The following is a 21,535-nucleotide window of genomic DNA, read 5'->3' as shown; positions in this document are numbered from 1 at the left end:
GCCCATGGCCAGAAAATGTTGCCGACGCCTGAGTCTAGTTATCTCCCACTTGGACTACTGCAATGCGCTCTATGTGGGGCTACCTTTGAAGGGGACTTGGAAACTACAACTAATCCAGAATGTGGCAGCTAGACTGGTGGCTGGGAATGGCTGCCGAGACCATATAACACTGGTCCTGAAAGACGTACATTGGCTCCCGGTACGTTTCCGAGCACAATTCAAAGTGTCGGTGCTGACCTTGAAAGCCCGAAACAGCCTCGGCCCTGTAGACCTGAAAGAGCGTCTCCACCCCCATCGTTCAGCCCAGACACTGAGATCCAGTGCCGAGGGCCTTCTGGAGGTTCCCTCCCTGCGAGATGTGAGGTTAAAGGGAACCAGGCAAAGGGCCTTTTTGTAGTGGCGCCCACCCTGTGGAACTTTTAGAAGACATCTGAAGGCAGCCCTGTTTAGGAAAGCTTTTAATGTTTGTTGTTTTATTGTGTTTTTAATATTTTGTTGGGAGCTGCCCAGAGTGGCTGGATAAACCCAGCCAGATGGGCGGGGTATAAATAAGTTGTTGATGTTGATGTTGTTGTTGTTGTTAGGGTCAAAGTCCTTCTATGATTCTATAATCTCTTGCTGTTGCAGTCACAATCACAACATCCATTCCCGTGTGAACCCCCTCTGCGCCCAGATTCAGTCAGCACATTGCAAATTGGGGGACATTTATGGTCTCCAAAATGTGTACACACTTAAGTTGGCACCATTGTGTAGCCAGTTGCTACAGCCAATTGTCTCTTCCCTTTGCTGTAGCTACCAGGGAGAAATGAGGCATCTGATACCTGAATCATTTGCCGATATCAGGACATGCTGTACAGCCAACCTGTCAGCGATGGTGGGGTTGCAAAACTCCTGCACCCCAAATCTTGCACTGAGCTGGAGGTTGTTGGAGATGACCTCTAAAGGCCCTCCCAACCCCATGATTCTATAATCTCTTGCTATTGCCATCACCAGTAATGTGCATGCCTGTGCGGACCAGCTCAATGTCTGGATTCAGTCAACACGTTGCCACAAAGGGAGTGTTTATATCCTCCGAGATCTGCACATAATCAAGTTGGCACTGTCGTGCAGCCAGCCACGGCAGACAACAGTCTCTTCACTAGGGATAGGGGGGAAATTCGATTCTGTTTGCATTTAAAGACTTTCCAAAGCAAGGCAAGAAGCAAAATGCAGCCACCCTTCAAAATTCACACTTTTCTGACTTGGGCAACCAGTCAACCAACGTTTGCAAAAATGCATGTGTTAGGGGAAGCTGCGCATAAAAATTAATATATTAGTAAAAATAACATAGAAAGATGTATTTGATTAGGGAAAGTGTGCAAAAATGTGTACATTAATCAAAACGACATACAGAAATGCATTTATTAGGAGAAATTTGCACCAAAATGCTGATGAAAAAAACAATGACACGCTAATTAAATTGCTGCAGAAATCTGGAGAACAATGGGGGGGGGAGAGAGAGATGGAAACTGAGTGAACTGAAACGAGCTAATCCTTCCATTCCTAGTCATTACAGTCGTACCTTGGCTGACAAAAAGACTGCGTTCCGGGAGTCCGTTCGACTCCCAGAACCATTCGACAACCAAGGCGCAGCTTCCAATTGGCTGCAGGAGATTCCTGCACTCAATCGGAAGCCGTGGAAGCCACGCCGGATGTTCAACTTCCGAAAAACATTCGAAACACTCACTTCTGGGAGCCAAAATGTTTGGCAACTAAGCTGTTCGGCAACCAAGGTACGGCTGTATTTCACTGTGATGATGATGGCGAAATGAGGCCTCAGATATCGGAATCTTTCCTCTGATTCTCTGCTAATAATTGGTTGTCTAGTTGTAAAGGCCGGGCTTCCTCTTACTTCAGAAACCATGCCTCCGGGTAATTTGGTGACAAAGTGGGGTTTGCAGAATTTCACAGACTAGTTTGAGGCCAAGAGCTCAGAACAGGAATGCCGTGTCCCTTTCCTCTGAGCTCCGTGAATGAAGCTGGCGCTGTGTTTGTGTGTTTTTCGGAAAAAAGAGTAAAATTCACAGACGACGTGAAGGTAATAGCAAAGCCAGCTCTTTCATGCTCAACAATCACTGCTAAAAGAGTATTGAGGGGACGGTGTTTATGCCTTCCGGTGATATCATTGAAACTTTTGCTCAGTTTACAAATAAAAAGTGAAGGGAATTCATGCGTATGTACCCTTGCTTCTCTCCGAAACTGCCAGTGTCAGGAAATCTCAGAATCCAGATGTCTATCCTCCCCAGTTATACCTTGCAAGAAGTTATTTCCCCTCTTCCTTCTAACTACCCCCCCCCCCGGCCTCATTGCACCAACTCAGCCTGGTCTGCACTGCGACAAACAGAGAGCTTTTGATGAAGTGATACCCAAAACATGTGTTTGTGGGGTGGGGTGGGGAGAACCACAAAAGCCATACAATTTGGATTCAGACAGTTAAAAAAAGAATTTGGCTGGCCCCGGCTTGCTTGAGAACCTAATGGGGAGCTGACAGGCAGACGTGGTTTAGGAAAGTCCCGGTTTCCTTTTACCAGTAATACTGGTAGAGTAGCATTCCCCAAGCTGGCGCCCCTGCCCTAATATGGTTTTTATTTTTATCCAAAAAAAATATTCATTTTGTAACACAATTATATACACCACTCACAAATACACAACCAAACATAAACAAAACAAGTAGTGATATACCACATGACAGAAACAATATATTTTTATATGCGACAACAGAATGTTAATTGCCAAAAATTGGAAAGGAACCCTTGTACCAACAAAAGGAGAATGGATAAACAAATTATGTGAATACCTGGAATTGGCGAAACTTACCGACATAATACGACAAAAACCAAAAGATAGGATTAAAAAACAATGGGAATGTTTAAATGATTATTTAAAGAAAACAGATAAGGGGATTAAAACATGGCTATGCCTGGAATAATCTTGGAAAAGGAAAAACTTGGAAGTTTTTATGTTTTGAGACGAACTTTTTTTGTGTGTGCATGGATCTTAACCTACCTTTACTTGAACTTTTCTCTTTCTTTTCCCCCCCTTATTCTTCCTTTCTTATGTCTTTTTTTCTTTTCTTTATACTGTTCTTTTCTTTTTTCATTCATTTCCTTTTCTTGATGTTTTGTAACTTTGATTATTGATTGCTCTAAGCTAAGTAATGAAATATGTAAAAGGTCTATATGAATGTATTTGGACTGAATTGAAGATGCTTTGTATTGTCTTAATGAATTTTGAAATAAAAGAATTAATTTTAAAAAAATCATAAACAAAACAAACAAACAATACATATAAATTCTTATCATATCATCATTTTCCTTCACCTCTTTGGGTGACTTCCTCAAATCCCCCCTATCTGAATTTCAATTTTATCCATCTTTAGTAGTTACCAATGTTTAAAAAATAAATAAACCATATTGAACATTATATCCTTATCCAAAATTTCTCTCATTTTAAACTTCCTAATATCTTAATACACTAAACAAAATTCCTACTTCTACACTGATAGCCTATATCAACTATATCAAAAGAGTTCCTAAATATCAAATATTACAATATTTTTTTCAAATATAATTTAATTTTCTTCCAATCTTCTTCCACCGTCTCTTCTTTCTGGTCGCGGAGTCTTCCAGTCAGTTCGGCAAGTTCCATAAAGTCTATCATCTTCGTTTGCCATTCTTCTACGGTTGGTATATCTTGAGTCTTCCGGTTCTTGGCAAGTAATAATCTCGCAGCTGTTGTGGCATACAGAAAGAATATAACATCTTTTGGCAGGAATTTCTTCCCCAACTATTCCAAGTAAAAAGGCTTCTGGTTTCTTTATAAAGGTGTCTTTCAACACTTTTTTCAACTCATTATAAATCTTTTCCCATGAGTCCTTCACTTTGGGGCACGTCCACCACATGTGGTAAAAGGTTCCTGAGATGGTTTTTAAGCTACAGCTCCCCTCAATTCCAACTTGCTCAAACAAAGGTTGGAATCCATGTCTCTGGATCCAAGCCACCTCCCCCAGGTATAGCTGCCAAGTACCCCATTTTCCCTGGGAAACCACCATATTTTCTTACCGTTTCCCGCAGGTGTCCCGAATGACAAAATACCCCATATTCCCCCAGATTACGGAGCTCCTGCCGGCAGCCATGTTCTTCTGGTGCCGCACTGGCACCGGAAGTCACTTCTACGCACTTCCAGACATGTGTAGAAGCGACTTCTAAGCATGTCCGGAAGTGCGTAGAAGCGACTTCTGGCGCTGCGAACATTTTGGAAATGGGCACAGCGGCATCGGAAGTCATTTCTACGCAATGGCATCCTAAGGCGAGATCTCTATTACACCACAAAAGCTCTTGTGTTCCTTCACCCATCTTTGTCATCCTTTGTGTCTGCAGAAACATTTATTCCAGAAAAGGAGATAGCTATGAATACAGAGGGAATCTGATTCCTGCATTGCAGGGGGTTGGGGTAGATGACCCTCGAGATCCCTTCCAACTCTGCAATTCTATGATTCTATGAAGAAGGTTGGTTCATGCAGCATGTAGTTAATTGTGGAAGGTTATCAGCTGCAGAATAGGAACCCAGGTGGCGCTGTGGTTAAACCACTGAGCCTAGGGCTTGCTGATCAGAAGGTCGGCGGTTCGAATCCCTGTGACGGGGTGAGCTCCCGTTGCTTGGTCCCAGCTCCTGCCAACCTAGCAGTTCTAAAGCACGTCAAATTGCAAGTAGATAAATAGGAACCGCTACAGCGGGAAGGTAAACAGCGTTTCCATGTGCTGCTCTGGTTTGCCAGAAGCGGCTTTGTCATGCTGGCCACATGACCTGGAAGCTATACGCCGGCTCCCTCGGCCAATAATGCGAGATGAGCGCGCAACCCCAGAGTCGGTCACGACTGGACCTAATGGTCAGGGGTCACTTTACCTTTTACCTATCAGCTGCAGAAGGGCAAAGTCCCATCCCCAGAACCAGTCATTCCCCTGGGTCTCCTTATCCGAAGGACATGTTACGAGTTGAGATGGACTCAAGGCTCAAAGACACAGACCAGCTAGACAGTTAGATTAAGGCAAAACAAACTTTTGCATCAGAGGAGAATAAAACCTTAAGGCACAGATCAAAGGTGAATGAAAACCAGAGTTGTGCAACTACTGAGTAAAGACAGAAGCTATGAAAATAAAGCCAAACATTCCTCACACTTAAAATTATTGGTGATTACAGCGCCGTCTCCTCCCACAGCTCTCCTTTGGATTTATCCTGTATCCTGGTCAGCCTGTTGGAGCCGATCACTTTCAGGCTTAAAGGCTCGGCCTTGGTGACAGCTGGCAGCTCCTCGCTGTTTTTGGCAAATATTCGAGCTGAGTGCGAAATGCTTTGCTGCATGTTTGTTTAGTTTTGTACTCAGGGCCGGTGCTAGGGCTTTTTGCGCCCTAGGCAAAAACAGCTTCTGGCGCCCCCGGGCGCATGCGCCATGATGCATGCATAACACCGCTGATGCCCCTGTGTCCCCTCCATTGGTGGGAGGAGCGCGGGCCAAGGGGGGAGCTCGGCGCCCTCCCGTCTGTGGAGGGGACGCTTTGAGGTCCTCAGCGGCGGCGGCGGCAGCAGCGCCCATAGTTGAAGGCTTCAGCTGCGGGCGCTGCTGCCGCTTGCTCACTGCAGCCGCTCGGGAGCTCACAGCATCCCCTCCGTGGGCAGGAGGGCGCTGAGCTCTCCTTTTGGCTTGCGCTCCTCCCGCCTATGGAGGGGACGCTGTGAGCTCCTCGGCGGGCGGGTGGGCGGGCGGCGGCAGCACCCATAACTGAAGGCTTCGGCTGTGGGCGCTTGCCACCACTACCGCCGCCGCTCGCTCGCCCGCCTCCGCTGAATAGCTGAGAGGAGAGGCGCAGTGAGGTAGCCCCAGGCTCGCACTCCCTGCGCGCCTCAGGGAGGCGGCCCCAGGCAACACTGGGCGGCAGGGGGCGAGCTGGCGGGCGGGGGTCGAGCTGTTCAGCGCCCCCTCCATTCTGGCGCTCTAGGCTAGTTTGCCTTAATGGGTGCACCGGCCCTGTTTGTACTGGAGACTTAAGAGTTAGAAAAGGGCAACCAAAACTGTCAAGGGGGTGGAGCAACCCCCGGTAAGGAAAAGGTTGCAACATTCGGGACTTCTTAGTTTAGAGCAGGCACGTCCAACAGGTAGATCATGATCTACTGGTAGATCACTGGACGTCTGTGGTGGATCACTGGCTCCCTCCACAGAAGCTCAACAACTTTGAGCTGAACGCCCCCAAAATGGGGGTAGATCACTGCCAAATTTTAATTCAGAAAGCCCATTTCCCTCCATAGAGGGTAATGGGGATTGCAGAAGAGCTTCAAGAAATCTGGCTAGACTCGTACATGAAACCTACATCTTACTTAAGTCCAGTTACTTTCGTTTCTAGCCCACTCTCGAATAGCCTTTGAATCTCCCGCCCGCCCACCGCTTTCTATAGGCCTTAGCCTGACATTGCTTTGCCTTTCCAGGGGTTGCCTGTATTCAGGGGCTCAGTAGGAATTTTGCCACTTGGCTGATTGGCTGTTGCCGTTTGGTTTTTGCCTACTGCTTAGCAAATTGTCACAACTTGTTAGGTTGGCCGTTTGTTGTTGTTTAGTCATTTAGTCGTGTCCGACTCTTCATGACCCCACGGACCATAGCACGCCAAGCACTCCTGTCTTCCACTGCCTCCCGCAGTTTGGTCACACTCATGTTTGAAGCTTCGAGGACACTGTCCAACCATCTCGTCCTCTGTCGTCCCCTTCTCCTAGTGCCCTCAATCTTTCCCAACATCAGGGTCTTTTCCAGGGAGTCTTCTCTTCTCATGACGTGGCCAAAGTATTGGAGCCTCAGCTTCACGATCGGTCCTTCCAGTGAGCAATCGGGGCTGATTTCCTTCAGAATGGATAGGTTTGATCTTCTTGCAGTCCATGGGACTCTCAAGAGTCTCCTCCAGCACCATAATTCAAAAGCATCAATTCTTCGGCGATCAGCCTTCTTTATGGTCCAGCTCTCACTTCCATACATCACTACTGGGAAAACCATAGCTTTAACTATACGGACCTTTGTAGGCAAGGTGATGTCTCTGCTTTTTAAGATGCTGTCTAGGTTTGTCATTGCTTTTCTCCCAAGAAGCAGGCGTCTTTTAATTTCATGACTACTGTCACCATCTGCAGTGATCAAGGAGCCCAAGAAAGTAAAATCTCTCACTGCCTCCATTTCTTCCCCTTCCATTTGCCAGAAGGTGATGGGACCAGTGGCCATGATCTTGGTTTTTTTTTAATGTTGAGCTTCAGACCATATTTTGCGCTCTCCTCTTTCACCCTCATTAAAAGGTTCTTTAATTCCTCCTCACTTTCTGCCATCAAGGTTGTGTCATCTGCATATCTGAGGTTGTTGATATTTATTCCGGCAATCTTAATTCCGGTTTGGGATTCAGCTAGTCCAGCCTTTCGCTTGATGAATTCTGCATATAAGTTAAATAAACAGGGAGACAATATACAACCTTGTCGTACTCCTTTCCCAATTTTGAACCACTCAGTTGTTCCATATCCAGTTCTAACTGTAGCTTCTTGTCCCACATAGAGATTTCTCAGGAGACAGATGAGGTGATCAGGCACTCCCATTTCTTTAAGAACTTGCCATAGTTTGCTGTGGTCGACACAGTCAAAGGCTTTTGCATAATCAGAAGTAGACGTTTTTCTGGAACTCTCTAGCTTTCTCCATAATCCAGCGCATGTTTGCTATTTGGTCTCTGGTTCCTCTGCCCCTTCGAAATCCAGCTTGCACTTCTGGGAGTTCTTGGTCCACATACTGCCTAAGCCTGCCTAGTAGAATTTTAAGCATAACCTTGCTAGCGTGTGAAATGAGTGCAATTGTGCGGTAGTTGGAGCATTCTTTGGCACTGCCCTTCTTTGGAATTGGGATGTAGACTGATCTTCTCCAATCCTCTGGCCATTGCTGAGTTTTCCAAACTTGCTGGCATATTGGGTGTAGCACCTTAACAGCATCATCTTTTAAAATTTTAAATAGTTCAGCTGGAATATCATCACTTCCACTGGCCTTGTTATTAGCAGTGCTTTCTAAGGCCCATTTGACTTCACTCTCCAAGATGTCTGGCTCAAGGTCAGCAACCACACTACCTGGGGTGTACGAGACCTCCATATCTTTCTGGTATAATTCCTCTGTGTATTCAACCACCTCTAACGATTGGCCGTTAGACTTTGGTTAATAAATTGGTTATAGGAGGAGCCTGGCTTTAAATTGCCTACCCCCCCTATTTCGCTCCTCATAGAAGTATTCCGTTAAAGGAATCCTGGGGCTCAGGGACCCCGCCAGGCGGGGATGACGGGCCATTACAGAGCCGAGCCTTGGGGAACATTCCGGGGTCGAGGGGAGAGTGTCTGTTGAACAGTACCTCCACTCCCTTGGGGTGTTTACTCGACTTACCTACCCATAGGTAAGTCGGAGCTGGTCCTGACCCAAAGGGGGTCAGATGGAATGGTCCTGACCCAACGTGGGTCAGATGGAAATGGTCCTGTCCCTTAGAGAGGACAGATGGATTAACCAAAGCCTAAGCCAACACTTAGAATAAAATTGATGTTAAATAAAGTTGTGGCCAAAACAATGCCAAAAACCCAAACCTAAAATAATGTGTGAGTTGTGAGTTATTTAGGGGGGATTTCTGGGAGCTTCGTCACGCAAATAGATCACAGCCTCTTAGGAGTTGGCCACCCCTGGTTTAGAGAAAAGGCAAGTAAGGGCAACCAGATCTAGATTCACGTTTTTCCCAATTTAGCACCGAAGAGCAGGTTTTCTGAGAGACAGTGGCAGGGGAAAGGCTAAACTGTTTGAACCCATGCCTAGAAAGCCCTAAGAGATGACATGACAGAATTTTATAAAATTATGCATTGAATGGAGAAAGTGGAGCTCCTGTTCTTCTGTCCCTGCTCCTGCCAACCTAGCAGTTCGAAAGCATGCCAGTGCAAGTAGATAAATAGGTACCGCTGCGGCAGGAAGGTAAATGGCATTTCCTTGCGCTCTGGTTTCCTTCACGGTGTCCCGTTGTGCCAGAAGCGGTTTAGTCATGCTGGCCACATGACCCGGAAAGCTGTCTGTGGACAAACGCCACCTCCCTCGGCCTAAAAAGCGAGATGAACGCCTCATCATATTTTAAAGATGTAGGTTTCATGTATGAGTCTAGCCAGCAACGTGATTTTATGCAGTATTTTAGACTGTTGGGTTTTGTACTGTACTTATTTGTCTTATATGCTTCTTCTCATAGCCGAATAAGATTGTCTTCCTAGAACCCAGTCTAGTCCATAAGTGACTGTGGAGGCCAATTCTGGATCCACACGTCCTTCCACAGTGGGGACATAGGCTTCCGGGCGGGAGTTGATCACGGTGAGGGTTTGCCAAGCGTGCCTTCCTCTTAGCACATTTCTCCCTTTCGTCCTGAGTTCGAGTGTCAGTTCCCAGTTGTCGGACAGGAGTGTTCCCAGTTGTCGGCGTTAACTACATTTTTAAAGATTTGCCTTGAGAGAGTCTTTAAACCTCTCTTGTTGACCACCAGCATTACGCTTTCCATTTTTAAGTTCGGAATAGAGTAGTTGCTTTGGAAGACGATCATCAGGCATCCGCACAACATGACCAGTCCAATGAAGTTGATGTTGAAGAATCATTGCTTCAACACGGGTGATCTCTGCTTCTTCCAGTACACTGAGATTAGTTCGCCTATCTTCCCAAGTGATGTGTAGAACCCCAGAGTCGTCCGTGAATGGACCTAATGGTCAAGGACAGGGGTCAGCAAACTTTTTCAGCAGGGGGCCAGTCCACTGTCCCTCAGACCTTGTGGGGGGCTGGACTATATTTTTTGGGGGGGAATGAACAAATTCCTATGCCCCACAAATACCCTAGAGATGCATTTTAAATAAAAGCACACATTCTACTGATGTAAAAACACCAGGCAGACCCTGGGGTCAGCAAGCTTTTTCAGCCCAGTCCACCTCCCCCCCCCTCAGACCATGTGGGGGGGCTGGACTATATTTTGAAAGGGGGAAAAAATGAACGAATTCCTATGCCCCACAAATAACCCAGAGATGCATTTTAAATAAAAGAACACATTCTGCTCATGTAAAAACACGCTGATTCCTGGACTGTCCACGGGCCGGATTTAGAAGGTGCTTGGGCCGCATCTGGCCCCCGGGCCTTAGTTTGGGGACCCCTGCTTTAGCTTTACCTGAGTGCAAGACCACGCTGTTGAAAAAAGGCAGCGCATTAAAAACGCAAAGCTTCCGCTTCCCCAAGCTCAGCAGAAAAGAGGTGAGGGGGAAATTCTGGCTTCACAGAGGGAGGAAATCCCGTAATTCAGGGGCCATTGCTGGAAAAAACTGCTCCTAGGAACATTCAGGCCACGTTAAAGCAGCGTTTCTGAAACCTGGGACTGTAGATTTGCAACTGGAAAGATGGCCAGCCGATAAATAACCAACGTCTATAACCCTCCCCATGCGTCTCAATGTTTGCACATACAATACAATACGCACACAATAGAACGCTCTGACAGAGGAGTGAAATATTTGGTCCCCGGGGGAACTGGAGCCGCTTGTAAATTACCTGGGACGCCGTCCGATAATATTTTGCTTTGTTATTTCGTCAAGTGCCTTAGGAGCGTTTGCGAGCGACCGCTCTTGGCCTTCCTGCATATTGCCACAGGTGTTAATCATTTGGCCCCCATACTGTTTTCTGGGAGCAATGGCCAAATAAAACGCTAAAACGAGGGAAAGAAAACATGCGAGTTGCTTTCGCTTCCCCCTACGCCCCCGACTCCAGCGCCCCAGGCAAGAAATTTGCCACAGGGGCCCAATTCTGACACAACCATCTCAGTCCAATAAATGATGGTTTATTAGACGGTGGATGGGGCCCATGCTCTTCCTCCTTGACCTTCCTTTCCTCAATTTGGCCACAAACACACCATACATTTAAAGCTGCTATAATGCCATTTTAAGCAGCCCTGGCTCCCCCCCCAAAGAATTCTGGGAGTTGTAGTTTAAAGTGCTGAGAGGAGGCTACAGTTTCCAGAGTGGTTTAACAGTCAACCCCTCTTCGCGGGGAACTCTGGGAACTGTAGTTTTGTGAGGGGAATGAACATGACTCGGTAAATAAGAGTCATGGGTGGTTCTCAACCGTGTTTTCCTCAGAAATTTCCACTGAAATTAAAGGACGAATGATTCAGTGGATCTACTCTGAGTAAAATTTAGTGGAATACCACCTGAAATGAGCAGCTGCGGTTGCTTTTAAATGTTTTTAGATGTTTTAAATAGTTGAACGCCGCCAGTCATGTCTGGTTTGACCCTGAGAACTAGGCCGCCTCGGTTGGGCGACATTATTTATTAATATAGTTATCCTTCGCTTTTTGTTTCCCCCAGGAATTTTTATTAAAGTTTTCATAATAATAATAATAATAATAATAATAATAATAATAATAATAATAATATATTATTTATACCCCGCCCATTTGGCCGGGTTCCCCCAACTACTCTGGGCGGCTTCCAACAAAATATTAAAATACAGAAATCCACCAAACATTAAAAGCTTCCCTAAACAGGGCTGCCTTGAGGTGCCTTCTAAAGGTCTGGTAATTGTTGTTCTCTTTGACCTCTGGTGGGAGGGCATTCCACAGGGTGGGTGCCACTACCGAGAAGGCCCTCTGCCTGGTTCCTTGTAACTTGGCTTCTTGTAATGAGGGAACCGCCAGAATATTCACAATAGAATAACATTATATTTTGAACAAATGAAATAAGGAAGGAAGGAAGGAAGGAAGGAAGGAAGGAAGGAAGGAAGGAAGGAAGGAAGGAAGGAAGGAGAGGCACACACACACACACTCGCGCGCACACAGACCCCTCTATTCTAATTAATTATACCCTAATCTTTGATGACATTATTATATTTATTCTTCGCTTTTTACACGAAAGTCCCTCAGAGCAATTTGCAACGCGAGAACAGAGATAATGAGAAACATGAATTTCAAAAGGAGGGATGCTGATAACTTCTTGGCTGGGGCAGAGTCGCAAGTAGTGGTATTTTTTTTATATACAATATCTAAACCACCCTGTTTTTCGGCTAGAATGTATTTCATTTTATTTCAACAAAAGGGGGTCCTGGCTGTTAGAAACACCTTGCGAATCCCCGCCGTGATATAAAGGAGCTTGAGTTTGAACAAGCCAGACTGTAACCCTGCCCCATAACCCCCAGCGACAATAGACTTCCTGATGCCGAGGAACAGCAAACAGGGATTTGTGTGCAAAGGACGTGTCAACTGCACAATTTAGTTAGCATAGCAAACAGAGTGCTTGGGCCTTTTAAACAGGTGTGGGAGGGCTGCCACATCCTGTCCGCAAAAGCCATAAGTTCCATGTGTGAAAAGCAGGTCTGGAGTCTGAGAATGCGCATCGCCCAGCTTAGGTGCGATTTTTCCCAGACTTCCCGAGAGGAAAGGGCTGTTGTTGTTGTCCCCTCAGCTTTTAAAATGTATCCATAGAAGTTAGAGCTGAAAAGTATTCTAAAACTGGAAGGGGGAAGTCTAGATCCACTGGTAAGATCCCTAGGTGATTTACAGTAGATCACGAAGTGCCATGCAATAGCAGTGACACGATGGATAGATGCAAACCCTCCACCATTTCTCCGATGAAAATAGGGACGTCCCATTCCATAATGATAATGTTGATATTTATTCCCCACACACCTGACTGGGTTGCGCCAGCCACTCTGGGCAGCTTCCAACATATACCTGTATATAAAAAACATAATAAAGCATTAAACATTTTTTGGAGATGAGATTTGAATTCTCTACTTTGGTTTGCACATAATCTATAAATGCTTTCCAATTATTTTTTTACCATCCTTTTTATTCCTTTAATTTCTTCATATTTTATAGCCCAATTGTAATAATTAAATAATTCCTCTTGCCATTCTTCTTTTGTCGGAACGTTAGCGGCCTTCCAATTTTTTTGCAATTAACACGCTTGCGGCGGTTACAGCGTAGCTTATACAGCATCTATCTCTGGGTTTAAGGTTCTGTTTTGAAATTGCAAAGTCTTAATTGTAGTATGGTAAGAATAGATTGAATTAGGGATATTGGTGGATGTGAAGAATGGTATGAAATTATTGTAAATGTTAGAGTAAGGTATGCAGATTATAAAAGAAAAGGAAAAAAAGGGATAAGTTCAGAATAGGTTGAGAAGTCATAGGGAAGGGGAGGGTGGGAGGGGGTTGTTGAGGGAAGGAAATAAGACAACTGTAACACTGTTATGGCTGTAATTTTTGTTTTTATTGTTTGTGATGAATTGTAATCGTTGTGATATATAATAAAGTTTATTTTAATAAAAAAAACATTTTTTTTAAAAAAAACTTTCCCTATACAGTACAGTGGTACCTCAGGTTAAGAACTTAATTCGTTCTGGAGGTCCGTTGTTAACCTGAAACTGTTCTTAACCTGAGGTACCACTTTAGCTAATGGGGCCTCCTGCTACCGCTGCACCGCCAGAGCACGATTTCTCATCCTGAAGCAGAGTTCTTAACCCGAGGTACTATTTCTGGGTTAGCGGAGTCTGTAACCCAAAGTGTTTGTAACCCAAAGCGTTTGTAACCCGAGGTACCACTGTACTGTACAGGATTGCCTTCAGACTGTTTGGGGGTTGGATAACTCCATACCCTCCCAAATTTCTCTGGTGAAAATAGGGGCATGCGAAGGAAAAGCGGGACATTTTGGGATCAAATCAGAAACCGGGACGGCTTCTCTAAATCAGGGACGTCCCTTGAAAATAGGGATACTTGGAGGGTCTGTTTGGCTTTTGGTTTTTGCTTTCTCGAGTATTTTTTGTAAGCTGTGTTATAAAATAGTCAGGGAAGGAGATCCCCCTGCAAATGGCTGGGTGCGCTTGGGTTCCCCAACCACGGCGCCCCAAGAGTACGGCTAAACGGAGTCTCCTGGATGGCATTGCCATCTGTTATGGAAAATTGCCCCTAAAATGCGCAGCCTTTTAGGAAGGACAGACACGGGTCGGAAGCTCCAAAATTTGCACTAAGTTCAGCTCCGCCGGGAAATGACAGAGACCACACGATGCCGTCAGGAAAAACAAACGGATCCTTTTATTACAGAAAAGAAAGAACTACAGCTGTAGGGTCCCTGCCTCAAAGAATGTAGGAAGGAACCCCGGGAAATGGTGAACCTCCCTCTTATACCCTCCTGTCCCCACTAGTCATACCTCGACACCCAAAGGCTTCGACTTCCGAAGTCAAAGCCTCCGGAAGTCCTCCCGGCGTGCGTGCCTGGTGCGCGCGTTGTGCACCTGCACAAAGCGGCGTATTCTTCTGCACGTATTCGTGCTTCGCGCATGCGCCGTAGCGGCGCTTCGACATCTGAAGACTTTGACCTATGAAGACGACAGCAGAACGGATTGTCTTCGTAAGTCAAGAAGGCTACATTTGACCTCTTCTTTCACACATGCTCTCCAAGTGCAGAGAAATCGAGCCTTCACCAAACTGGTGCCCTAAAGATGTTTTCGAGTCCCATCAGCTTCAGCACAGCTGCACAAGGCCGTATAAGACCATCGCTCTTTCTTAAATTGCCTTGGAATTTAAATATTAATCTAATAAGTATAATTTTAAAGCTTCCCTCCCCCCCCTTAAAGTAACAAGCAGGTGATTAACTTCAGATGTACCTGTCATGATGGTTCACAGACACAAAGAGACAAAGGAAGCTGTTAATCCCCTTTCCCATCATAAAAATGCAACAATGAGCATATCTTGCCGAAAGACATAGTCCCCCCCCTCTCTCCTCCATATGTGCTCCAGCCTCTCTTCCTCCCATTTGCAAAAAGCGTGCCTGAGCTTTGCACTCGGAAAGCTAATGCACTTTTAGAGCCAGTGAAACTTTGGCACCTTGTTCAAACAAGTGCTGGGGAAAAAGGGAAAAGTCTGTCGATCTCCTGCAAGTCCTCCTCCTCCTCCCCCCCCTATCCCGCCCCCCCCCCCATGACATTTTCATTTCTTTCAATGTTAGGGGGGTTTAAAAGGAGGTGGGGGAGACAGGCAGATGGAATCTAGCAAAGAAAGTTACATTCCACAGGAACGGCGTAATACCCCCCAGGATTATGCTTTTTATGATTCACCACCTCCGTTTTTTTTGTTTTTTAGCTTTAAAAGAGACAAGTTGCCATCGCCTTAAAGGAGAGAGGAGATCAATAGTGCTTAGGGAACAGGTGAAGGAACTGGGGATGTACGGGGCCCAAAGGGCCCCAATTAAGGTGATAATGTAAATCCCTATAAATCCTGGAATATGCTTATAATAGTGAATTATGGTAATGTTATGTACTGAGCTGAATCCTAGAACAATAGGATTCAGAATCAGCGGGAGCTACCCAATCCAACGCCAGGTGGAAGTGAATCCGCAACCTGATTGGCCTGCTGGAGCAGCCAATCAGGCGGCTGGCAGAAGTGAATTTGCTACCTGATTGGCCTGTAGGAGCAGCCAATCAGGCTGCAGGCAAAAGTCAATCCACAATATAATTGGCCCACAGGTGTAGCCCTGAAGTAGCCAATCACGCAAGGCCCATTGTGTAAATAATGTATATAAGCAGATGGTTTTGGGAAAAGAGCGATTCGTCTTCTCTTCTCCTCCTTAATGACTATGAGCTGAATAAAGAGCATGAAATTCACTCTTGACTCCGAGTATATTTCAGGTAACCTGTTGCTTTAAGAAACTGATGATTTAGCAAGATGCTGTTCTTTTACCAGAACAGAAGGTCAGCTAACACGCAAATCACAAAGATATAATTCAGGCATCCCCAAACTTCGGCCCTCCAGATGTTTTGGACTACAATTCCCATCTTCCCCAACCACTGATCCTGATAGCTAGGGATCATGGGAGTTGTAGGCCAAAACATCTGGAGGGCCAAAGTTTGGGGATGCCTGATATAATTCATAAGCTAGAACACAAATTGTTACATGGTACACGTAACACAGGTTCCCAACACGCATATTATCTCACAATGTAACGTATTATTGAGAATCAAAGGCCTAAGCTAGCAATCCTTGGCCTAGTTAGGTAATGATATACATATTGAATATGAAATGAGATAATGATGAGTATTAAAATATTAAGTGATGTAATGCTTTATGTGATTGGTTAAATAAAAATCCTTTGTCTGAAATGTTATAAATACCCCTGCCCGACCTTTGGGCGGGGTTGCAGTTTTGCGAAAAGATTCGAATGTAACCTTATCGCTTTGCAATAAACAAAATGGACTCCTAACTCCTCTTGTCTCTGCGTTTTATTTGGCTAACTCAGAAGATAAGCCATTTTTTGGCTTACAACAGTACGAAGGGTGTACAAAGTAACCTAGGGACAACCCAGCATCTAAAGTGATGCGTAAAAAGAAATGGCAGCGAAGCGGCTCTAAGCCAGGGGTCAGCAACCTTTTTCAGCCCAGTCCACCTGCCCCACCCCTCAGACCATGTGGTGGGCTGGACTATATTTTGGAAAAAAAATATGAACGAATTCCTATGCCCCACAAATAACCCAGAGATGCATTTTAAATAAAAGGACACATTCTACTCATGTAAAAACACGCTGATTCCCAGACCGTCCGCGGGCTGGATTGAGAAGGCAATTGGGCTGCATCCGGCCCAAGGGACTTAGGTTGCCTACCCCTGCTCTAAGCCCTTCGTTGCTCCTGCAAAATTGGGGGGGGGCAGAACTGAAGATGTTTACAGCCTCCAAAGTACTGCATCTAGGGAGCACCCAATCCTCTTACTTGATCTGGGTCAGGAGAGGCTGTTGTGCAAGCTCTGGACCTGTGTCTTAATGCAGTGGTGGAATGGCCCATAAACTGAGTGTGAATCCTGGGGAGTCAGAGGCTCTGTGGGTAGGTGGCTCCCATGTACACAAGACGGGCCATGGGCTTGTTCTGGAGAGGGTTGCGCTCCTAAAGAAGCAGGTGCATAACCTGCAAACACTTCTTTGATCCATCTTTGTCTCTGGAGGATTCCCAATGGATTCCTGTGGCTAGAAGTTTATTTCTATCAGCTACATCTGGTCTTTCTTCTTCTTTGGCAATCCCTCGTAGACGAGGAAGATTGTCTTCCATAAACACGGTTTTTAAAAGTGAGTCCGTAAGTGACTGATTGTTATTGTTATTGTTTTGTTATTGTTTTACCTATTTGTGCTTTTACTTTGTACATATTTTTATCTAGCGAACTGCCCTGAGATCTTGTGGTGAATGGTAGTATAATAGTACTACTACTACAAATAATAATAATAATAATAATAATAATAATAATAATAATATATGTTTTGCATGGTCGTACACTGCCGTGATGTTTTGCAAGAGGGTGGTATACAAATGGGTGGGGTATAAATAATAAAATTGTTGTTGTTGTTTAGTCGTTTAGTCGTGTCCGACTCTTCGTGACTCCATGAACCAGAGCACGCCAGGCACTCCTGTCTTCCACTGCCTCCCGCAGTTCGGTCAAACTCATGTTCGTAGCTTTGAGAACACTGTCCAACCATCTCGTCCTCTGTCATCCCCTTCTCCTTGTGCCCTCCATCTTTCCCAACATCAGGGTCTTTCCCAAGGATTCTTCTCTTCTCATGAAGTGGCCAAAGTATTGGAGCCTCAGCTTCACGATCTGTCCTTCCAGTGAGCACCCAGGGCTGATTTCCTTAAGAATGGATAGATTTGATCTTCTTGCAGTCCATGGGGCTCTCAAGAGTCTCCTCCAGCACCATAATTCAAAAGCATCCATTCTTCGGCGATCAGCCTTCTTTATGGTCCAGCTCTCACTTCCATACATCACTACTGGGAAAACCATAGCTTTAACTATACGGACCTTTGTAGGCAAGGTGATGTCTCTACTTTTTAAGATGCTGTCTAGGTTTGTCATTGCTTTTCTCCCAAGAAGCAGGCGTCTTTTAATTTTGTGACTGCTGTCACCATCTGCAGTGATCAAGGAGCCCAAGAAAGTAAAATCTCTCACTGCCTCCATTTCTTCCCCTTCTATTTGCCAGGAGGTGATGGGACCAGTGGCCATGATCTTGGTAGTTTTGATGTTGAGCTTCAGACCACATTTTGCACATCAATGCCTTGTCGTGGCGAAGGGGCTTGAATAACTCAGAGAAGCTATGAGCTATGCCATGCAGGGCCACCCAAGATGGACAGGTCATGGTGGAGAGTTTTGACTAAACGTGATCCACCTGGAGAAGGAACTGGCAAGCCACTCCAGTATCCCTGCCAAGAAAACTCCATGGACAAATAATAAAATCATTATTATTATTATTATTATTATTATTATTATTATTAAATTTGGCGTTTTTTCTGAATTTTTGGAACACAGAAACTGCCATGGTGAGTCAGTCCACTGGCCTATCTAAAGGTAAAGGACCCCTGGATAGTTAAGTCCAGTCCAAGGCGACTATGGGGTTGTGGTGCTCATCTCGCTTTCAGGCCGAGGGAGTCAGCGTTTGTCCACAAACAGCTTTTTCGGGTCATGTCGCCAGCAGAACTAAACCACTAGGGGTGCGTGGAGGACCGTGACAATTGCACGGAAACACTGTTTACCTTCCCGCCATAGCAGTACCTATTTATCTACTTGCACTGGCGTGCTTTCGAACTGCTAGGTTGGCAGGAGTTGGGACCGAGCAACGGGAGCTCACTCCGTCGTGGGGATTTGAACCGCTGACCTTCCAATCGGCAAGCCCAAGAGGCTCAGTGGTTTAGACCACAGCAGCACCCCGTTCCAGCCTATCTAGCTCAGTGTTGCCTCCACTGACCAGCAGCAGCTCTCCAGGGTTCCAGGCAGAGCATCTCTCCAAACCCTACCTTGAGCCGCCTGGGGTGGAGCATGGGAATTTCTGCACGCAGAATCTCTGCCGCAGGACTGCAGTGCTAAAACAAGGCTGTTTCGTATTGGTTTTAGGCAGATTTATTGCACGCATCCCACTTTTATTGTATTATATTAATGTGCATGAATGCTGCTCATCGCTTTGGGCCAAAAAGTGGTATATGAATAAATCACACCGCACCATGTGGTCTCCTTGTGGAGAGGAAAAGAGAATTGAATCCAGGTCTAGAAGACCAAACCAGCCCTTTCTCTTAGAGATGTTGCAAAAGTGGGGCTTCTTTGAGTTTCTGGCCAGCAAGACACAGAGTTGGGAAAAGAACAGAGCAACCAACAGCCTGGGCATTTAGTGCCAAACTCGAGTGTCCCTAATGCCCTGCTACCTTATGGATGGAGGTGGGAGAGCTGCTCTAGGGCCAACTTTCTTTGGCTAAAGAAAATCATCAGTCCTTGGCACTGGCAACTGACCCCTCGTGCTCAGGATCTAGCGGATCGTTAAGTTTTGCAACTCAGATAAGGATTTATGCTCCAGGACAAGCTGGCTAGAGCCACCTTTGCATGGGTTCTCTCCGCTACCCCTCCCCATTTCCCTCCCGCACGTGACTTGGCTGACTTGCTCGAGCCATCTGGATTGTTTTATTCTGCCATTCCTTAAATTGTTCTGGCATGTCTCACTTGGCAAGCCTCGGACACTTCCGCCTCTTCTTCTTCTTCTTCTTCTTCTTCTTCTTCTTCTTCTTCTTCTTCTTCTTCTTCTTCTTCTTCTTCTGGGTTAATCTTCATGTGAATTAATGTGTGTGAGCGGATGTATGAGTCAATGCATGCAAAGCGGAGGGTCGGCGGATGGATTCGGTCCTCCTCCAGGTCCACTGCTCCTGGAGGAGCAACAGCTGTGCTACGCACATCATGCATGCAAATCATATGCAAAGCGCACTACGTTTTGCAATTCAAAAAAATGCCAGCGAGCCAGAATGCCATATCAGCTAATGTTTCGAGGCCAGATTCAATACCCCTTTCTCTCTCTCTCTCTCTCTCTCTCTCTCTCTCTCTCTCTCTCTCTCTCTCTCTCTCTCCCTGCCCCATTCTAGCTCTCAAGCATAACCCCTTCTATTCACACAGAGTTGGCTTCGGAGATCCTTGCACATGCACAAGACTCCAGTTCGGCTGGGCCTGTCACTTGCACCAAATGGATTGCTTCAAAAGATAGATGCAGAAAAGAGTTCCCAGGTGCCCTCTATTTATTTTTCATCTGAAAGTTCCTGGAAATGCAAATCCTCAAAGCTCTGCAGAGGTGACATCATCACCCAAACACACCCAGGTAACCCGCAAAGCATCCATTCCAGGGTGGTTTGCAGCTCATTACACAAAAGGCCCAGTGTGCCTAAAACCATTTTTAAAGCATCTAATCCATGGAAGTTCAAGTGGGGATTCCGCATCCAGTCCCCCCCCCCCCCCGGCCCTTTTCATATTTGCTCAGATATCCAAAAATATCACTTTAGATCTGGCTTTATTTTAAAGAGCAAACTCTTCCTGGAGGGGTTTTTTTGGCTCCTTTTCACATGTCTGGACCGTACTGACGTTTCGCTCTATCCCCTAAACGGCGCCCGGCTGCTGGGATCAATCAAAACGCTTTCCTCCCATCTGTAGGACCTGCATTCTTCCCCCTGAGTCAGGAGACCACATAAGAGGTATAAATATTTATATGATACTATTTACTCAGGAAGTAGGAACATCACTAATTTGTTTGAAGGACCAAAGCCCAGTTCTCTGATTGCAGAGAAGGTCTGCTGGGTGTGCTTCCACCACCACCCCATTTCTTTTTTTAAAAAGAAGAAGAAGAAGAATCACTTATTTCCAGACATTTGCACTCTCCCTCACATCAATGGGAAAAGGACTCATCTGTATTAATAGAACGATTTTATCTGCTCTCTCTCTCTCTCTCTCTCTCTCTCTCTCTCTCTCTCTCTCTCTCTGTGTGTGTGTGTGTGAGATTCTCCAGGATTTCGAGCAGATGGCCACTCCTAGCCACACTTGGGAAATTCATGGAGAGGTCTGTTGATGCCTGCAAGCCACAACAGCTATGTTCTGTCTCCAATGCTTCAGGACACCGGTTGCTAGAAACCGCAGGAGGGGAGAGGGCTCTGGGGCTCAGATCCTGCTTCCCACAGGGATCTGGTTGGTCACTGTGAGAACAGGATGCTGGACTAGATGGGCCATTGGCCTGATCCAGCGGCCTCTTCTTTTCTTCTTCTGCCAAGGGTGGAGGCTTGGACCTTCTCGACATGCGGACCAGATGTGCTACCACTGAGCTATCGCCCTTGGCATTCGGCTTGTTTGCAGGATCCTTTCCAAGACATCTGACCCTAACTCTGCAATCTCCGTACAGCAAAGTGGCTTTCAAACTTTCTAACTCCAGGGCGCATTTTCCATGTTGACTTATTGGCCAAGGAATCCCAGAATCCTTGCTGGAGAAGCTGGGAGTACTGCAAAGGATTATGGTCTAGGCTAGGGGATCCACGCTAGGTTCGCTGGCTAAGCCCCTTGGACCGTTGTCTCCCCACTAGGAAGCCGGGTATCTCCAGGCGTGCATTGTCAAAAAGGCAGTCATGA

The sequence above is a fragment of the Zootoca vivipara genome, chromosome 4 (assembly GCF_965207765.1).
Source record: "Zootoca vivipara chromosome 4, rZooViv2.hap1.1, whole genome shotgun sequence".
Lineage (NCBI taxonomy): Eukaryota > Metazoa > Chordata > Lepidosauria > Squamata > Lacertidae > Zootoca > Zootoca vivipara.
The sequence above is the reverse complement of the archived record's forward strand: the minus strand, read 5'-3'. Positions refer to the sequence as shown.